The following is a 19,943-nucleotide window of genomic DNA, read 5'->3' as shown; positions in this document are numbered from 1 at the left end:
TAGGAGGGTGCCCATCTCTCCACACCCTTGCCAGCATCTATAGTCTCTTGATTTGTTCATTTTAGCCACTCTGACTGGCGTGAGGTGGTATCTCAGTGTGGTTTTGATTTGTGTTTCCCTGATGCTGAGTGATGTTGAGCAAAACATTTTAAAAATTTAAAAATAAAAATAAACATCATCTGATCATGTCACTCCTTTGCTTAAAACCCTCCATAAGTTTCACACTTCATTCAAAGTAAAAGCCATAACCATCACAATGATCTTTAAGGCTCTACTGATTCTTCCCTTATTCCTCACTGACATCATCTCAAAGAGCTCACTGTGCTCCACACCTGCATCCTCCCTGTTTCTCAAACACACTCTGAGCATAGGGCCTTTGCACCTGCTGTTCTCTCTGCCCTTGAATGTCCTTTTCCGCAGATATCTACCAGACTCACTTCCTTACCCCCTCCAGGTTCTTGCCTCAAATGTTATCTTCTCAATGAGACCTTCCCTGACCCCTCTATTTAAAATTATAACCCCATCCTGATACCCTATCTCCTTCCCTGCCTTAATTCCCCCCTCAATATCTAATATATTTTACCCCTTTTTTTCTTTATTTTCTCCTATTCTTTGTTTTATTCCTTCCATTAAGGGGCAAGCTCCCTGAAAGCAGGGAGTTTTGTCTGTTTTGTTCACTAATGCCACAACTGATATATCTGCAAAATGCCTGACACATAATAGGTACTCAATAAATATTTGTTGAATGAATATAGCACCCACCCTGTAGGTACCCAGAGAATACTTAGAAAGCAGGGGCCAGAGCCACTTCCCAGACCTGCCATGTGTTTCTGATCTTCTATATGCTGTCACTCTTTCCTCCTCCCACTAACTTTCTGGACTCCTACCATTTGTCCCACATTTCAGACACCCCTACCCCCACCCTCAGCCTATGAAGAAGCATCATTCTGGTTCCTGGCTGCCTCCTGGCCTTCCCCATTACCAGTCTTCGCCTTCCTCTGACTCTGCCATCCACAGATACTGAGCTGCTCAGACAATAAGCACTAGCACAGGTCAGATTCCTGGCCCCAGCTCCCTGACCTTCAGCCTCAATCTATGGCTGCACACGCCCACTGCTGATGCCAGAGAGCAGGTGTTGGCCACAAGAAAGACTGCTACTGCAATGGCAAATTTGAGCCCCCATTCTGATTGGTCAGTATTTCTTTATTCTTTCCCTTGGCGGCAGATGAGGGAGGAAACAGATTGGGGACTCAAAACACACCAGGTGTTTAATAGATGGCTAAGTGGAAAGGTTTCCCAAATTACATGCCAACACAGCAGCTTGTACAGCATTCAGCCCACTGCTTGCATTATGGCTTTTGGACTCAAAGAAAAGCCAAGGGAAAGGTAGTTGGGAGTACCAGCTGATTATCACATGGTGTGCAAGTGCCTTGATGGGAGGACAGTCATGAGCTCTGGGTTCACATCTTGGGGTGACTGACCAACCACTAGTTTGAGCTGACAAGTTCTGTGTCCACAAATGTGAATCTGAAAGCACTGCACTGTGCCCCTTGGCAGACCTCTGCCAATCCTACCCATTCCCTCCTTACCAGACTCTGCTCTACATTAGGAAACTCAGGTTCAAGTCCTGGCCCTGGCACTGGCTCACTTTGAGACTAGACTGACATGGGGATGCTGAGATGACAAACAAGATGATAGAGAGGCGAGAGCTTTGCTTCTTAGGAGGAAAGGCATCTTTGTGACGCCCATATGAAACCATTCCCATATTAGTACATGTGCACAATCCTGGCATTGCAGCCTGAAACATATCCAGGCCCTTCCAGAGCTCTCACCGGCCAGATGAGATGTCACAGGACTTCTCTGCAGCAGCAGCATCAGAGGCACCTCTTGGGTATGTGGGTTGTGCAGAAGCAGAAAGCAGAAAGCAGAAAGCAAAGCCTCACTTTCTTCTAGCACTCTACCCCAGTACATGTAGAAACTGTCTCTGATGTTGCCCTGTAGCTAATGGTGGTATTTATAATTATAATTTACTTTTTAGTGCTTACTCTGTAAGCAGTATACCAAACCTTTGTCATGATTTTTCAACCAAATAGTCCTCACAGTGTAACCCAGGGAACCCTAGAAGGGTGCCTAAGACCCCTTTGGTGTGTCTATGAGCTCAAAACATTTTTCATAATAATTCTAAGATGTTATTTCCCTTTTTCACTTTAACAGTCTTACATTGGAGGTTTCTAGAGGCTATAGAACTACACAACACATGATATTGCATCATACTGAGTGACAAACCAGATACTAGAATCTGTCTTCTATTAAGCCAGACATAAAAGAAACTCTTTAAAAGGTAAGGCAATATCATTCTTCTGACTCAATTTTTTTTGTTTTAGAAAACAATTCTTTTTCATGAAAAAGATGTGATGTTAACATGTAATGAGGTTTTTTGGATGAATTAAATTTTAATTTCTAATATAGTAAACACTGAAAGCTATAACCCTCATAAAAAAAACTTTTTGGGGTCCTCAATAATTGCTGAGAGTATAAAGGGGTCCTGACCAAAAAGGCTGAGAACTGCTACTCTGACTCATTTAATTCTCATAATAATCTTCCAAAGTATGTATTGTTATTATCCCCATTTTAGGAACAAAAATGTTGAGGCTGAGAGAGGCAATGGCTCATCTAAAATCACACAATTAACAAGTGGTCAAAACACAAACTGAGACAAGTTCCATGTAGATCTCCAGTCCATGCTCTTTTTAAAAAAAAATTTTACATTTATTTATTTTCAAAAGACAGAGCACAAGTCGGGGAGGGGCAGAGAGAGAATGACACACAGAATCCAGAGCAGGCTCCAGGCTCTGAGCTGTTAGCACAGAGCCCGATGTGAGTTTCAGACTCACAAACCGTGAGATCATGACCTGAGCCGAAGTTGGACGCTTAACCAACTGAGACACCCAGGTACCCCTTTGGTTCATGCTCTTGACCATAATGCTACACTAACTCCAGTATAGGCCTACGGCCTCACAGGCAGAAGCAGGTCCTTGCCTTTGTGGGGCTAGGCCACTAGCCTCTTTTTCTTCCCCAGATTATGTCACCCAAGTGCCTATACCAGGCCCATGTGCCCAGCACAGCAGGAGTCCATGACCTCACTGAGAAGCAGGTGGCCTGCTCTCCTCTGGGCTGACTGAGCTTGCTGGACCAATGCTCTGAGGTTGCTCCTTTCTTGTGGACACAAGTGTGCATTCTGGGGACACCAGCTGGAAAGAGGAGATCCGAGTAGGACATTAAAACACCGAAGAAGGCAGGAATTCACTGACAGTAACGTTTACCTATGCTTTTTCTACTAAATATTTTAAAGCATAAATTGACTAATTTTTAATAAGAAAAAATTTTTAAAGTACAACTGTTGTTCTGGTTATATAAAGAAAATTAAACACCTAGATCCAATACAGTTCTTAATCCAACACTGTCAGGTTCCTGGCCATAGAAGACAGGCTTTCCACCCTCCTCTCAAGGGACCCTCAGAAATTCTGTCCTGTTCTTAGCTCTCATTGGGACACTTCAGATAACTTATTTCTGGTCTTTAACTACTAACTCAAGAAAATTTTGTTTGTTTGTTTTAGGACAAAGACACTAATTTTCCTCATTAGCAGTTTTAATTTCATTCAAAGATACTTTAACTATCTAGATCCTGTCCAAAAGAAGAAGTGGCTTACAGCTGATGCTGTTTTAAAGCCAAATAGTCACAAACTTTAGCCTGCATTAGAAAAACCAGATGCACTGGTTGAAACACAAATTACTGGGTCTCAAGGTTGAGGGGAGTAATTCCCAGTCTGTCATCTGGGGCAAGGCTCAAGAATCCACATTTTTCAAGTGATTTTTTGATGTTGTTAGTTCTTGACCACATTTTGAGCTTTAAGCTACCTTTCCTGGCATTTTTGTGGCCCTGAATTATTTTCCCCTCCATGTAAAAAAGAGAAAACAAGAAAGTGAAGGAAATATTGAGCTATCTGATTTCCCCTAGGCCCATGGGTATAACCCTTCCAGTTAGGAAAAGCCATTGTTAGTAATCATGTTCACTCACTAATATAACTTCACCTCTCCACCAATTTTTGGAATTTAAAAGCATATACAAGTTAATTTATATTAAATTCCTTACATTACTTTATTAATCCATCTCTCAAATCTACTTTTTAAAAGGCCTGTTGGCCTCTTCTCCCTTTCTGAAAACTTAAAAATTCATTTTTATGGAATAAAACTAACAAGAATTTGATTAAAAAATATGACTTCCTCTTAATTAGGTGATGCTCATGCATCTATAATAATAAATAGGATAGAAAACATTCAAGTCTCTTAAAATAAGAGTCAAGTGAAATTGGGAGGGAAGCAACTAAAGTGCTAATGGGCTATTTGGACAAGGTAGCATCACAGAGCAGAAAGAGTACCAAATGTGGGCACCCAGTTCCAGGTACCATGCTGAACAGAACTCTGAAAAACCTCTTTATTTTTATGGATCTCAGTTCCATATATGTAAGGTTATGATATTAAGGTCTTCCTAAAGAGACTCCTATGATATAACTAAAATTACTTGCTTTATCCCACACTATTTTAAAAGGTGACTTGAGAGATTTTTAATTTCACATTTAAAAAAAGACAAAATTAACAATTACCAAAAATTAATAAGTAATTTTTTAAGTAGACCAGCCAAAAGCATAGTACAGTTATTCGGACTAATATGACTGGCTTAAGTTTCCTGGCAATATAAAGAAGGAAATTATTATATACCTCTCATATCTCATTAATTGAGAGGCCAACTCCTCTAAGCAACTGAATGAGATGATATACATGAAAACTTTTAGTATGAAATGAGAAATAAGAGGTCATTTTAAAAAATGTTTATTATTTCTTTTGCAGGAAGGGGCAGAGAGAGGGAGAGAATCCCAAGCAGGCTCCACACTATCAGTGTAGACTCAACGTGGGGCTTGAACCCACGAACCGTGAGATCATGACCTGAGCTGAAACCAAGAGTCAGACACTCAACTGAGCCACCAGGTGCCATGTTAAGAGGTCATATTAAGAAATTATTAAGAAATGAGCTTGCTCTTAGTTGGGGTAGGGCAGACCCGAAACACATTAGGTAACAGCACTAAATGCAAACCCTGCCTGCCTACATCTTTTCTCTCTTTCCCTTGGCTCAATTCTCAAAGAAATCTTTGCCCACTGTGGGCTGATAATGCATTTACTGAAGGTAGATCTAGGGTTCTCTCAGGAGAAAGCTGAGAGTATAATGTTAACTGAACCATATGAAAATGCCATCTTTGTAGGGCAAAAACTATCCAACGTCAGCAATTTCAGGTAGTTTAGCCTAAGAAGACAACCAAATGAAGTGGAGGAAGAGGAGAAATGAGGGGGCAGGGATAAAGAATATACAATTTCAAGACCTTCTTTGCAGCAATGATGAGTATAAAGGAAGTGTGAAGATTGGAGAGGTATAACACGCTGTGAACCTCACTGCTTGAGAGCCTGGGAAAGTGTGGAGGAGAAGAGACCAGTGACAATAGTCCAAGAGCCTGCAAGAAGGAGCTGCATTAGGAAGATGTGATAGGGTGGAGCTGGCTATTCACCACACCCAGATACTCAGGTTGAGTACTTTTCCCAGCCTCCTTTGCAGACAGATGTGACCACATGACTGACATTTGGCCAATGAAACATCAGTGGAAGTGACAGTCACCACTTCCAGGTCTGGCCCATAAGAGCCACCATTATCCTCCCTGTTCATTCCTCTGGTTGGCTGTCTCCTGGATATCACTTCCTTGGAAGCTACTTCCCAAAGATGGCAAAGCCTTGATGCTTCTATAAATAAGGAGCAGAGCCACCTGAGCCCCTGACTTGGGTTGCATGAGTGATATATAAATTTCTGTGTTATGCCACTATGATATCAGTGTTCAACTGTTACTCAGCTAATGTAATAGAGGAATTGATGTTCTTCTGTCTTGAAGATAGAACTAAACTAAATGGGGGGAAATGTTCAAATTAAAAAGGTAGTGTTCTGGTTCCCAAACTTGATAACTAACACCTTAATCATCCATGGAACTTTTTCATCAGTAAGGATTCCCTTCCACCTAGATCTCTTAAATTTCCCCAAGATACTTTTTCAACTTCTTTAATAGGTTATGACTCCGGTCTGATGACTGGAATCAGAGGATGTCTGGAAAGGATGTGGCTGCAACCATGTCCCCCATCAATGTCCTTATTTCTGAATGCTTAGGGAATTCATCTGCTCTGCATCTTGGCCCTTAATGTTCTCCTCATCTTTAACTGGGTAACTGGTGTGTTTTATCAGCTCAATAACCCTGTATGCTCACAGGGCCCAAGAATATAGCTTTTATATTTCTTTTTCTGAATGGCATGAAGATAGGGAGGGAATAAAAGCTCAACACTTTATTTGATTTGGGCAGTTATCTTCCCTACAACCAGAATTGGGTGCGTAGGGAGGACTTTTCTAGCAACCTAGACATGGGAGACTAGACTTAGCAAAAGCATTCCAAATGTATATATAATTCATTTTTAAGACACAAGTGTGCTCAAGTCACTGATCACTCTTTGCTTTCACAGAATCAACCAGTTATCAAACTTTAACATGCACAAGAATGAACTATGAAGCCTGTTAAAAATATAGGCTTGTGGGATCAACTGCCCATATTCTGATCCCGTAGTTCTGGAGTGGGATCCAGGAATCTGCATTTGTGATTTTCCTCCTCCTGTCCCATCCACAATCCCTATGTGAGTGGCAAGGAGCAGTGCAGGAGCAGTGTGTGTGATTATAACATCTGTGAGGGGAGGTCAGGATCAGGTCTATCTTGTTTAATGTTACATCCAGGTTCCAGCTACCTGGACATACAGGGTCCAGCATACAGCCTCACTTACAGTAAAGCTATTAACTATCTGTTGAATGAGGACACTCATCTGTCAGATTTATCTAAAAACGCCCTTCCTCGAAGAAGGAAATGAACTAGGTGACCTCTCTGATTCTCTGAAGGCCAACAGCTCACCATCACATACTTAGTAAACTGGAAAGTGCCCCTCCTGGCTGCCTCAGACCCATCTGCTCTGAGTTCTAATTGAGGAGGCTGACCTTCTTTGATTGGCACTTCCCTCTCTTTTAGCCAGAGACCATCTGTACCCACCACCTCCTGACAGCTCAGACATCCCTTCCTCTCTGCTGGTACAGACAGGCAAGGGCATTGGTAAGTAGGTCTGGACCTGGAGGGAGAGCCTGCCTTCCACACCCTGGGATGAACCCAGGACTGTCTGCAAGCCCTTCACAGATTGTCAGCACTCCCTGCATCTGGGGAATGATGCTTTCCTGATAACCAGGCTTTGTTTCTATGGCAGAACTGTGAGCACTCTGTTCTGTGATCTCACACACTCTCAGTACCTCAGTAAAACCAGTAGGTAGCAAGCATCTTTATCCTCATTTTACAGATGGCAAATAGAGGAAATTTGACTTGCCCAAGGTCACACAGCAGGTCAGCTGTGAAACCAGGGAGGGCATCCAAGCTCTCTGCATCCAAAGCGACTACTTTTCACAGCCAAAGTGCCTTGAGGTTGAGGGGAAGTCATGGCTGCTTTAATTCAAGGCTGTTCCTCCTGAATTTTGCATCAAAGCATATGTTCTTCAGAAAAGAAGTACCAAGCTAAGCTTTGTTTCTCTTCTTTTAAAAGATCTTTGGGATGAGTCTCAGAGAGACCATTCCTCAATCGCCATCCAAAGTAAAGAGGGGAGAGAGGCGTAACGCAAGATCTTTCTCTTAATTGTGAAAATGGGGGCCCCTGGCTGGCTCAGTCAGTTAAGTGACTAGCACTTTGTTTTTGGTTCAGGTTATGATCTCATGGTTTGTGAATTTGGGCCCTGCATCAGGCTCCATGCTGACACCACAGAGCCTGTTTGGGATTCTCTCTCCATCTCTCTCTGCCCTTCCCCTTTCCCTCAAAATAAATAAATAAACATTTTTAAATTAAAAAAATATGGAAATGAACCTGCAGTTCTCAAGGTGGGGAGTGGGTGGTGGGTCATATCAAAATCACCTGAGGAACTTTTTCAACACCAATCTTCTCCCTTCCCCTGAAATTCTGATGGGTCAACAAGCTGACTTCAACTCTCACTCCATAACAATGAAGTACTTTAATTGGGCTTTTTCTTTTCCATCATCCTCTGAGGAAAATAGTCAAGTGGACAAAAGGTGAGCAGTAGGAGAAGCCCTGATCCTGAACAATCATCAGCACAGGGTAGGAGCCAACACATGCCTGTGTCAGTTTACTGCTGCATAGATGGAAAAGACACAAGAGCAATAGGGGAGCAGATCATTTTGACATTGGCTGTCTGAGCCCCCAAGCCTCCATTCCTGTACAACTAGAAAACCCGGGGTCACCTAGTACATATCCAGAGCTAAAATAAAAAGGGAATGAAACCCTGTGTAAGAAAGAAACAAAGGAGAAGGGCTGCTTCAGATGATCAGGGGGTACAAAGATAAATAAGACACAGGCCATGTCCTCAAGAAGCTTGGTGATTGAAAGAGTTCTCTGTTGCTTTAAGACTCTCTTCTGTATTGATACTCTCCTCTGTAATGGCCTGTGAGCAACTGGAGTGTGGATGCCTATATGGGGGTTACACAGTGGTGAGCACAATACTGGACACATACGATAAAGTTCCAGAAAAATGAGATGATTTTGCATCCCAAGTTGTGGGAGAAAAAGCTATACATTAATATAGGATGCATCTAGCAACTTTTCCCAGACCTTGTAATCTTAGCTTTAAAAAAAAGTTTATTTTGAGGGAGGAGACAGCACAAGTTGGGGAGGGGCAGAGAGAGAGGAAGAGAGAGAATCCCAAGCAGGCTCCACGCTGTTGTCACAGAGTCCGATGTGAAGCTCAAACCCGTGAACCTGTGAGATCATGACCTGAGCCACAACCAAGTCAGATACTCAACCTACTGAGCCATCCAGGTGCCCCAATCTTGACTTTAAATAAGGCACAACCAAACTCAGGAGTTCCCGGATGAGGTCAACCAATGGATTCCTCCTTAAGGCTCATCATTGCATGTTTAATAATTTTAATGGCCAAACTCCTTTAGACCCATCCCCCACCTTCTCTGGATCCTCTGGCTGTTTCTTCTCCCTCTTAGCACACTTCTGTCTATTGGTTTTGAGGTTCTTCCTCTCAAATGATCTTCTAAACCAGGTGTATGGGGTATGAGGTTTTCACATTATATGTTAAGCTTATAAATCCCTCTCACTGAGACAGAAAAATGGCCTTCAAAAGTAACAAGACAGCAAGCACTATGTAACTGACACAGGCACCCAAGGAGGGGAAGGCACTTTCTGATGACCTAATGTGTATGAATGTGTGCTATTTCATTTAGTCCTCAATGCCCTCCTCTCAGGCAAGTATCATTATTTCAGAGATAAAGAGAGAGGAAGATTATAACATTTCTATGGCAGATGTTCTCAAAAACAGGAGCCATAGACTTGGGGTCCTATAATTCTAAATATTACTCTGGAGGGAGAAAAGGGTCCACAGATGTTGCCTTGCCTCCATTATACCCAGAGCTGCTCAGAGTGCCTTCTAGAATCAGTGATCAAGGAGGAGTTTTGGGACTTTGGTTGGCCAAAAACTAACTGTCCATTCTTCCCTCTTAGAAGTTCAAAACCAATGAAGAAATAAGATATAGGAGACATACAAACTAAAATCAAACTAAAAGCTTCATTACAAACAAATTCTAAATTGGAGAATATGGCTTACATGGGTGATTACAAAGTGTTGCCCAACAGTTCACTCAGAATTAAAGCTACTCACCCAATCAAAAACTGGGACTTTCCCTGCAGTGCCAGAGCCAGCCCCAGTAACTTGGTGAGCCCTTCTTTGGGGACAAGTATATTCAAAAGAGAGTCCCAGAAGAAGCTAAGCCAAACCGATGAATCAGATAAGTTACTTCCCCTCCCGTAGGGTTAAGGGCATGAGGAGATAGGGAGAAGTGGCAAGTGCTCCTCCCACACCATCCACTCCAGGGCTGTGGCATAGAAACCCTCTCCTCCCTGCCCATGTTAACATAAAGAGTAAAGAATAAGTGGTACTCCTCTAAGGGAGTGTGAGGCACATCCTCAAAATTTTCGGGTTACTTTGAATGTATAGGGAGGGCAAAAAGTGGTATAATCCAAGCTAAGGGACATCCTCTTACTGATGACACAGAAGGCCTTAGAAGGACCCAAAAAGATCTCTGAAAGAGAATGGGAAGGAATAAAAGCTTAGAAAGCTTAGAAAGAAGACAGAAGGGGCTTGACTCATCAGGTCTGTATATAAAATACACAGCTGTCCATGTACAAATACCTTGTTCCAATCTGGCATTTGGTCTCAGCAGAACTGAATAATCTGGACAAAGCAAGCCTCTACCACCTACAGAGGCAACCTTGACATTCAAAGCTCATCACTCTTTTCCCTGCCTCTTGATATACAGTAGAGGCTGTTCATAAGGACAAGCCATGAATCATGGCACGAGCCTTCAACTCTGTTTCATGGCTTCCCAACCTCAGCTCTCAGCTTTCTGGTTTTCTCTTTCCTGCACCCCCCCCACCTCAACACTCTGCCCTCCCTCTTGCATCCTCTTTCCAGATTATCCTGGAGACCCAAATGTTTGTGTATAATATCAGAGCTGATGATTTGAAGAGGCCCTTGACTGTGGCCAGATCACAGAGGCCACTGTGAATAAACCAGCCCTTTTTTGGACTTTCTTTTATAGGAGACTGAATATTTATACACGGGGAGCAGGCCCCATAAGGGCTCCCCAGCAGATAATACATTCATGCAAGCAGCCGTCTCTGTGAAAAAAAAAATCATTATTAATTGGGGTTACAGCACTCATTTTAACTGCAGCAGGAGCTGAGCTCACTAGATTTAGTGATGTGCAGACTTTTCCTGAATTCCAGTGGATACTTCACAAATAACAATAAAAAATTTAATGGTAAGACAAACATGGAGTAGGTTACACAGTTTCAGTCATTAAACAACCTCCATCTACCATGCTCAAGGATTCAAGCTGTTTTACGTGGCGGGCCACTTTGCCTAAGCCTGCTGCCGATAAGAGAATAAATTTTCATGGTGTGGAGTTGCAGTAAGAAGCAGGTTTCATTAGCCTTGTCCAAGAGATGCCGAAACCAAGGGCAGAGAAGGGAAGTGATGTAGGGTCAATCAGGGGTGATGCTAGGAGTCTGTTCTAAGCCCCACATCTCACCCTGGCCCTTGTTCTGTTCTTCCCAAATTGTTTTCACTCCATGGAAGCTAGAAAGATTCCATTCTCTGCAAAGCTGCAGGGCAGCTGTTTCTGATTATTTGTCCAAGGGAGACACATAACCAAAAGAGTATTTTGGTTATAAAGCAGTTTCTTGTTCTACCCAGCAGAGGTTATGCACACTCATTCACAGGGGACCGAGGCTGAGTTTGGTTACACTGCAATGACAATGTCTAGAAGGATTCCACTGAATCAGGAAAGTTAATAATGGGGAAACTCAAGGGCTGTGGCAGGTCCATTTGAGTGAATACCAGGACATCTGGCTACTTCCTGGTGGCCTTGCAGAACGACTTCAACCTCCTTGTTTTGGAAACCTCTGCTGAAAATCTGTAGGAGTGGGTTCTCTCCTATAGCACCTGCTTTTCATTATGAAGGAGATTTCAACATGGTTCAGCTGAGCCATTTCATATCATTGCATTTGAAAGTTAGGTGTTGCTTTGACTAGCCATCGACTGTCCTCTCTTGTGCTGAACTTCAGTCCCCAGGAGACAGGTCAAAAGGACCACATTTTCTGCTGGTAATTTGACTTCCTTTGGCCCTTCATCCCCATGAGCTCATAATGACTGTAAATGTGCTCCATTTTCTCCTATGCTCCTCAGAAGCTTTTAGGAATGGTTTTCTACTCCCCAGATATTGATGAGCTAGAAATTACATGATCAAGGAGTATTCACTCACACACACACACACACACACACACACACACACACACACACACAGGTCAAACTCAAGGATTTCCAAAGTGGCATGACTATTCTACAGAAGAGCTGAGCTGACTCAGAACAAACTGTCCTTCCTTCTGCTTCACACTGGAAGTTGCAAGTGCAGTTTACAGAAGTCACTTTGGTGGGTGGGATGTATCCTTTCCCAGCAAACCCAAAAGGACAGAAAAGCCAGCCTAGACTGGTTGGGCAGAAGACACCATCAAGACCAAAGATTAAAAAATGGTTATTTTTCTGAGTAGATTCTTTTCATCTCCACTGAAAGCAGAACAAACTCCTAAAGCACATAAAATTTCCATTACAGCCAAAGAAGAGGTATTGGACAGTGAGTCATTAGACAGTAGAAGGAGTGCCCGAGGGTATGGTGTTGGCATCACCACGATGATCAGGCCAGGAGGCTGACTGGGGAAGGGAGAAAAGCTGGACTGAGCTGAAGACCAGGACTCCCATTTCTGACTCAGCCATTTAATACATGGTCTTGGGTAAGGATTCAATCTCTCTCAGTTTAACTAATGGGCACACCATCATCCACCTTTTCCCTTGCTGGGAGGATCAAGTGAGATAACAGATGTAAAAGTGCCCAGTGAACCACCCAGGGATCAGTTATCATCAGCCACACCATGGTCCTGTCTAAAAGTCCAGGAAAGGAGAAATTCTTCTTCTCAGATTCCACATTATATACATCAGCAGGGGGGTTTCTGCCATGTTAATAAGCCAAGCCCTCCCAATTCCAGCAGTCAGGGAGGTGAACAATCCAGAGCTAAAGATGTCCCATGTGGAGAGCTCAGTGCTGGGAGCTGGGTAGGTGGGGGCAGGAGGCATGAATCAGCCAGCATCCCTGAAGCTACAGTCTGTGTGATACACTGTCTGGTCCTTGGGGAGAAGCGCGGAAACAGGGATGGACAGACATGGCCCTGTCTTTGAGAAATCCACAGGAAAAACAAGGCAAGTATCTCTGATCATGGCCACCACCAGAGTGAGTCCTGAACTAGATTTTAGCCCGGCTCCACCTTAGGTAGGTCACTTGAGTCCTCTGAATCCCAGGTACTCTACAAGAAGGGAATGATTATAATCTATGTGTACCAGACTCACGGGAGGGTCTAGTGACCACAAACTGGAAAAGGGTAACAGTAGTAACAACAGCAAACCCTCATCTAGCATTTACTCTGTGCTAGGCACTGTCTAAACCTCTTACAACCAGAGGTCAGCAAACTTTTTCAGTAAAGGGCCAGGCAGTAAATATTTTAGGATTTGTAGGTCAGACAGTATCTGTCACAACTACTCATGTTTGCTGTTGTAGCAAAAAAGCAATCACACATAATACATGAATAAATGAGCATGGCTGTCTGCCACTAAAATCTTATTTACAAACACAGGTGGTGTTTGGCTTGTTGGCCATAGTTTGCTAACTCCTGCTTCACATATATTCACTCCTCATAACCCTATGAGGTATATACCACTTGATACTAATTTTTCAGATGAAAGAGTGAGGCCCAGAGAGGTCCATTAACTTGCTCAAGGTCATAGAGCTAGTAAGTAATAGAGCTGGAATTCAAACAAAGGCGAACTGGTTCCAGAGTCTGTGTTCCTTACTTCTCTGTTGATAGCTTCTTAAGCACACTAGCAAGGGAGTATAATGGCTACTAACTAAAACTCAGATGCCAATCACATGTGCCAATATTAATAACAACCCAAATTTACTGAGGGACTATTACATGCCAGGCACTGTGCCAGGTGCTTCCCACATGCAGTCCTCATAACAGTCCTGTGAGTCTAGTGCTATTATGACCCTCATGTTACAGATGGAGAAACTGAGGTTAAGAGTTGAGCCATTTGTTCAAGGTCCCAGAGTTAGCAAACATCAGAGCCATAACTGAGCCTACTGCTGTCAACTCTGAGGCCAGCCCCTCTCACCTTCATATTGTGAGGAAATGGGACACCTTATCTTGTCCCTTCTTTGGTTCACTTCTCTCCAAGCTCTGTTTGAAAGTAGAGTTGGGGATGCCTGGGTGGTTCAGTTGGTTAAGCATCCAGCTCTCAGGTCATGATCTCACAATTCATGAGTTCAAGCCCCACACTGGACTACTCACTGACAGCGTGGAGCCTGCTAGGGATTCATTCTCTCTCTCTCTCTCTCTCTCTCTCTCTCTCTCTCTCTCTCTCTCTCTCTCTCAAAATAGATACACTTTTATTTTAAAAAAATTTTTTTTGAGCAGAGGAGGGGCAGAGAGATTGGAAGACACAGAACACAAATCAGGCTCCAGGCTCTGAGCTGTCAGCACAGAGCCCAACACAGGGCTCGAACTCACAAACCATGAGATCATGACCTGAGCCGAAGTCGGTTGCTTAACCGACTGAGCCACTCAGGTGCCCCCAAATAAGCTTTTTTAAAATGTTTAAAAAAGGGGCACCTGGGTGGCTCAGTCAGTTAAGTATCCAGCTTTGGCTCAGGTCATAATCTCACAGTTCATGGGTTGAAGCCCTGCATCTGGTTCTGTGCTGATAGCTCAGAGCCTGGAGCCTGCTTCAGACCCTGATCTCCCTTGCTCTCTGCCCCTCCCCAACTCATGATCTATCTCTCAGTCTCTCAAAAAAAAATCATTAAAAAAATTGTAAAAAAATGTTTAAGAAAAGGAAAGTGGAGTTGGATATTGTTTTCTTCAAGAGTTTATATCCACTGAGGCTTTGGAGTAAGCATGAACAGACCTGCACTGACCTGGGGATCCTCACCCCTGCCTAACCTCAAACAGAAAGGAGGACTTGCTTTTATTCCTCGTTCCAGCCATCCCTTCTCTAGCTGCCATCTCTTGCTTGTCCTGGATGTCTCTTAGCAACACATCATCTGTCAGTTTCTATGGCACCATGGGCTTAACATCTCACTTAGAGTTTGTTCGCTAACTAAAACCATGGGAAAATGGAATACAGGAGAAAGCCTCAGCTCCTTCATACTGGAAAGGGATGCTCCCTTGGGTCCTTGACCTTGCTATAGAGAAATGTTTCTTGGCCTTTCCCAGCTTCCAACTCTGGCCTCCAAAGTCATCTACTCCTCTGTTTAGCTGGTCAGGAATTGACCAGAGGATACTGCTCACTGGTTGTACTTGTCCATCAGCCAGGAAGTAGAAGTTCAGTGTTATGGACTGAATGTTTGTGTCCCCTCAAAATTCATATGTTGGAGCCCTAATCTACATGTAATGGTATTTGGAGGTGGGGCTCTAGAAAAAAACTGGGTTTAGATGAAGTCATACAAGTCAAAACCCATGGTTGGATTAGTGACCTTGTAAGTAGAAGAGACATCAGAGCTTTCTCTTTCTCCATCCATGCACCCACACCAGAAAAGGCTGTGTGGGCATACAATGAGATGGAAACTGTCTATAATCTGGAGATCCAGCCCTCATCAGGAACCAAATCTACCAGAACCTTGATGTTGGACTTCTAGCTTCCAAAACCATAAGAAATAAATGTGTGTTGTTTAAGCCACCCAGTCTATGGTACTTTGCTACAGCAGGCTAAGACATTAAGAGAATATACAGCATAAACAGAACACAGAAGAACAGCTGCTTCATTACTTTACAACATTTGGGCCAACTCTCCCAGGTTAGCTTAGTTGTTGGAGTGTTATCTTTCCCTTAACAAAAAGAAACACACACCCATACACACACATGGAATTTATGAGTTAACACAAAGTCTGAGTAAACAAAGGCACCCAATAATCCAGCTCAGTTTTAGAAATAATTAACTTTTTTTTGAGAATGGGAGAGGAAAGAAGAGTTGTGGGTTTTTTTATTTGTTTGGGGGTTTTTTCTTTGTTTTTTTCCCCCCTGGTCTACAGAGGTTCTCAACCATCTGTCCACCTTCTGTAGTGGTCACAGCTCTTTTTCCTCCTTACCCCATGTTGTTTTTTGCTTTGTTCCTAAAATTCCAGTCATCTTCTTCTCCCATGGGAAACAAAGAGAAGGACCAGCAGGTGAAATGAGGGTAAGTGGAAATGACAGAGAATTCAAGGAGGAAGGACAAAGAGGCTTGGCAAGAGTCCAGGGACTTAAGAAGAAAAAAGAATGAGTGATTAAAGACTTTAAAAGTTTCAGCAGAGATTCTTTTGTGCCTTTGTGAAATCTTGCTATCACAGCCCACAGGGAACTGAGGAAGAATCAGGAAATCGGATCCCACTCTGGCTGCTCCCCAGGAGTATGAGGAAACCCAGAGCTAAGCCACAGGGACTATGTGCCTGCCAGGAGGATGAAGTCTGCAGGCAACTGCCCTGGGACATTCCATCACAGTATAGTACCACTGAGCTATCTTCTACCCCAGAAATCCCCAAGGGACTTCCCAACACAGGTTATATCTCATCTTGGCACATGTGAATTTAGCTAATTAAACCCACCCAGAAAATGGAGTCCAAGGACAAGAGAGCCTCAGACTTATAGGAAAATCAGACCCTATGGCACTGACAAGGCAGAGGGATGCAGGGAACTCAGGAGTGACCTACTGGGAAATTGCAAGGGTGTTCCAGCCTCCATGAAATGTGCCGTGACCACGTAAAGAAAGTAAGGTATAAAAGGCCACCCCCACCACCTAGTGTATTTTTAAGAAAAGAGTAAGACTTATTTCTGAAATAATTAGGTGAAAACTCCAAAAGACAAACTGAATTAAAGGAAGCTGTAGGTTTTTAGGAGTCACAGAATTAAAGGAAGGAAATCAATGTAGCCTTCTTACTTTATAGTCTTCTTTTCTTTGCTGGCCCTTCCTCTCACTACCATATGGCAGCTGCCTAATGAAGACTCTGAACAAGGTGTCTGACTTCTGTGACCCCCATGCTACAGGTGCATAGCATAGGAAAGTCCCTGTGCCTGTGTTTACCGCTAATAGAGAGTGTACAGCCAGGGTTTCCTGTGCACAGAGCTTTAGAGAGGACCACAGTCCCTTATTATAGACTATGTGCATTTCAGAATTCAGAATGTTTCAGGTTCTAGAAAGGTAATTTGTGTGTATACTGTATATAACACCACAGCAGGATGAAAGACCCACAAGTCAACACATTTCTCCATGAATCATATGAACAGTCATTCTGAGCGGGTTAAATAGACTACAGCTGCCCTCACGTCAGTCTAGGTCACTTTGCCCCATGAGTTTGGTCAAGTTTTTTTCCAAATGGACAATGACTAAACTTTCATTTTCCAGAGATGTCCAGATTTTAGAATTACAGAGAAAGGGCTATGGATCTATATTAGGTGCTGTGGGACATAACAAAAATAAAAACTGAACAGTGTAACTGCTACCTTTAGGAGACACAGTGAGAAGTGCAAAAGCTCAGACATCTTGTAGACCACCCTCCCTGGTCCCCAGTTGCCTCGTCTGCAAACTGGGATGACATATACCTGACAAAGAGGTTTATAAGAATTTGCTCTTGGCAAGGATTCTGTAAGGATTCTTCCCTTTACTATCCTGTCAGCAAAAACTTAAACACTGGATGGCTGAGTACACATGTGCTGAAGGATTTTCTCAGGAGAACTGAGCTGAGAAAAACTTACCTAAGAAGCTTCTTATAGGGAATGAACTCAAAGCAAATCCTTATGCTGCAGTTTTGTTGTATACAAAATAGGAGGAATAGAAGACCATTAACTGAAGTACATCCTTTAAAGTATGCCAGATTCTGAGGAATAATAACACCGATTCCGCTCACTGTCACAAACGGCATGGGCCTCTCCACTTGGCCATGCAGTCTCTGCCTTGTTTGCTCTTCTTGCAACACTTTCCTAAGATGCTTTCATTTCAAAGGACATCAAACACACAAACACAATTAGGTAATCCGCTCCAGCAGTGAGCAGAGTTTATGGCCAGTGAGAGAAAGCCAGTGGGATGTCAGGGTGAGAGACGAGATAGAGGCCTCAGGCTTGATGAATCTGGGTTTACAGTTTGCTGTTTGTTTTTGTTGATAAAATTAAAGTCTTCTCTGCAATGTCCATTGTAAAGTGAGTTACTTTTTGCATAAAGGAACCTAATCCCCCTGTTTATTAACATTAAACTTGACATTTATAGCCCAAGTGCTTTCGCAGCATTAACCAATAATCCCCAGCACATTCCTGTGGGGGAGTTCAACGCAAGGCTCTGAAATGTTCAACGAGAGCCCTTGCACACAGCAAAGCAGGCAGGTGGCTCTGCTCTCAGGAGGAGTAAGTTGTTCACAGGTCCTACCACTGGCCTCCTACTTCCAGAGCCATCCACACCAGGACTCTGCATGCCCTTCTGCCAAATCCCAAACCGAGTGGGAAATGTGTACTGACTGAGACACAGGGAGCACAAAGTAGTGAACAACACAATCCTGAAGGATGGCTGGGACCTGTGAGGGGGCTGTTCCAGAAGGACCTGGCCGTCTGGTGGTTTACAGAGGAGTGTCGTGGGGAAGGGCAAGGCCTGTTTTCACCTGGCCTTCCCCCTCAGGAAACACCCTTTGCTGCCTGGTGAAGAATACAGGCTCCAGCCCTGAGCGCTTCTGTTCCAGAGCAGAGCTGCAACCAGAGTCAACACCACATTCCTAGGCTAGTGGTCATGAGCAAAGGAGGCTTTGCTGACATTCTGCAAAGCATACTGGTGAGCCAAAGTCCCCTTCCCAGCGTAATTAATGAAGGCCGAGCTAAAAGAGTCTTGGAGCGAGCGCCTAACTTCAGTCTGAGGAGGCCGAAGGCCTGAAACAGAAAAGGAAATCGTAGCAAAGAACAGCAGGGATGGCTCCAGAGGTGGGTGGGATGTCTCAGAGCTATCTAAAGACCATGTTCGTAATCCCCCTGACTGGAGGTTTGGTAACGATGAACTGGAATTTCATCATAACTCTGCTGTATATCCACAGTTGTGTGCAGTTGGCTTTAAGATTAAGCACATTGAAAATAGTTCTCTTTCCATTATGTAGACCAAGTTGTTTTCTACTTATTTTTACCATCTCCATAAAATCTCAAGTTAAAAGGCTCCTCCAGGTACTGTTATGAAGGAATATTTGCATTGAGTGAATCTCACCTAACAACTGCAGTGAGGAATTCAGTGCCCAGCATCAGCATAAGCAGTTAAATAGTGCTTTTACCGGACCTGCTACACGAAAGGAATCCCCACGCGGTGTACTACACTGGACACTGGTCAATGCCAGGCACTGTGTAGTTGTATTAGCACATTTGACTTTCCTTAGCCTTCCTCACAATCTTACAAGGCAGGATCAGTTTTCCTTGTTTTGCAGATAACCTCATGGTAAAGAAACTAAAGCTGGAGAGTTAACCTGCCCACAGCCAAGAATTAATCAAACCCAGGTCATACACCAAAATGCCACCATGCCATTTCATTCCTTTCCATCTCCCAACTGGGAGGCCTTCGATGGTGACCATCTTCACGGCAGCTGCCATATGTGCTACACTGCATGTGTGACCAACAGCTACTAACAGACTATGAGCAGAGCATTAATAATCAGAGTCTTCAGGTCCTGACCGTCCTCAGGCACAGCCTGGCTTTGGTGTCAAAGTGTGGCTCCCTCTCACATGGCATCACCACTTTTCTTCTATTTGGTTTATCAGCAATTACTTACCAAACATCTCCACAGACATCTAGATTTCATCCCTGGGTACAGGTACTCAGAGTCTGCTCAGAGAAGATCACCACGTATCAAAGAATCCAAGATCAATCACCATGCTGCACAGATGAGTGCTTAGCTATGTGGAAATGTATGGCATCTACCTTATGAGTAATAACCCACATAACAGTAAGCTTCTCACTTTTTCTTAAGTATCCACATAGCACTTAACAGCTTAACATTCTGTCCAAGATTTAAAAAACAAAATAAAACATGAAACCTCAGGAGACAAAAGACCCAAATGCCATGCCACCCAACTTATAAACTGTGTGACCT

The 19,943-nt window shown here is 43.4% G+C and overlaps 1 protein-coding gene across 1 annotated transcript in view; it reads right to left on the bottom strand.

Annotated features, from left to right (window-relative positions):
- CACNA1C (calcium voltage-gated channel subunit alpha1 C) overlaps nt 1-19,943 on the bottom strand; it is a 721,004-nt gene that overhangs the window by 439,748 nt on the left and 261,313 nt on the right. The window lies entirely within an intron of this gene.

The sequence above is a fragment of the Suricata suricatta genome, chromosome 10, assembly GCF_006229205.1.
Source record: "Suricata suricatta isolate VVHF042 chromosome 10, meerkat_22Aug2017_6uvM2_HiC, whole genome shotgun sequence".
NCBI lineage: Eukaryota > Metazoa > Chordata > Mammalia > Carnivora > Herpestidae > Suricata > Suricata suricatta.
The sequence above is the reverse complement of the archived record's forward strand: the minus strand, read 5'-3'. Positions and strand labels throughout refer to the sequence as shown.